This window comes from Ailuropoda melanoleuca, chromosome 12 (genome assembly GCF_002007445.2).
Source record: "Ailuropoda melanoleuca isolate Jingjing chromosome 12, ASM200744v2, whole genome shotgun sequence".
Lineage (NCBI taxonomy): Eukaryota > Metazoa > Chordata > Mammalia > Carnivora > Ursidae > Ailuropoda > Ailuropoda melanoleuca.
In genome coordinates, this window is record NC_048229.1 from 46255012 (window position 1) to 46256867 (window position 1856).

The following is a 1856-nucleotide window of genomic DNA, read 5'->3' on the forward strand; positions in this document are numbered from 1 at the left end:
CCACGGTGCCCAACTCCGAGTCCAGGCTCCTGGCTCTGAAAGCCGCTCCTGCCACGCAGGGTTGCTTTGTTTCCATCAGATGTATACGGTGACAAAAAGGGCCGCAGCGATAATGACATTTTCCTTTTAGATGTTAGTAAATTTGTGATCTTAATATGCTCTTTAATACTTTACATAACCCAAATAATCATTACCTTGTTCTGAATTTTTAATAGAACACCACTGACTACTAAGTCCCTGTTAAAGCCCTACTTTTCTAGCACTTCCCCCCTTAGAATGGTATGTATTTGTCTAACTCTTTAAAAAGATGAATTTACCATTCCTACCTGTGTGTGGTTTCTTGAATTTTTAATATCCGTTTTATAAACTAAGTTCATAAGGTCATGCAGTGGCTTTATGACCACCAGTGGTCTAGGGTTCAGCTGGCCCTTCAGGCCTACCCTGGGCCCAGATACAAACATGGAGTGTCATCAGAACAGCATCACATCCTCTCCAACAATTGTTGTTTTCTGCCTTGTCAATTTTTGCCATTCTAACTGGCGTAAGGTGGTATCTCAGTGTGGTTTTGATTTGAATTTCCCTGATGGCTAATGATTTTGAACATTTTTTCATGTGTCTGTTAGCCATTTGTATGTCTTCATTGGAAAAGTGTCTGTTCATATCTTCTGCCCATTTTATGATTTATTTGTTTCTTGTATATTGAGTTTGAGAAGTTCTTTGTAGATCTTGGATACCAGTCTTTTATCTGTAGTGTCATTTGCAAATATATTCTCCCATTCCGTGGGGTGCCTCTTAGTTTTTTTGACTGTTTCCTTGGCTGTGCAGAAGCTTTTTTCTTGATGAAGTCCCACAAATTCATTTTATCTTTTGTTTCTCTTGCCAGTTATCATATGGTTTCACTCATTTATGGAACATAAGAAGTAGGAAGATTGGTAGGAGAAGAAAGGGATAAAGAAAGGGGGGTAAACAGAAGGGGGAATGAACCATGAGAGACTATGGGCTCTGGGAAACAAACTGAGTGCTTCCTTCAGAGGGGAGGAGGGTGGGGGAATGGGATAGGCTTGTGATGGGTAGTAAGGAGGGCACGTATTGCATGGTGCACTGGGTGTTATACGCAAGTAATGAATCATGGAACTTTACATCAAAAACCAGGGATGTACTGTATGGTGACTAACATAATATAATAATAAAAATATTATTATTAAAAAAAAAAGAACAGCATCAGAATGGTGGTCAGTAAGGATCTTCACAGCGTACAGGGGCTTTCTCTGCCTCCCCAGATGACAGCTCAGATGTGAAAACAAAACGGTGCCAGCGGTTGCAAGACTTACCATGGCTTAGAAATTTCATGTTGCTTAGCCCACGAGTAAGGCCTTTGCTTCCAAGGTTTTTCAGGGAATGGCATGATTATATTTATTGTACTTAGGGAAGTCTAAAACTCTAGCTTCTCACCTCATGCCTTCCAGTCCAGATGTCAATTATGGGCCATTTTTACCATAAGCAATATTCCCTAATATTATTTGATTCGGCGGACAGGGTCAGAATGGTAGACTTAAATAAATAAATTAATTAATTAAACAACATACTCTGAAATAACCAATGGATCAAAAAGACTTTCAGTCTTTCTTGGCTTTTGACATGCCTTTTGTACTATAAGCTTAATCAGTTCTAGCTTTGGATTTAAAATGAGAGATAATGTGCCTTTTCCTTTAACTTGAATGCTTACCGGCCATTGTAGGGTTATTAACTGGCCTAATTTCAATATTGCTGTGTCTTAGGTTACAGGGAAGCCTGAGCAGAGGAAGATAGACGGGGGAATGGCCAAGTGGTAGAGCATTCAGAACACACACATTTAT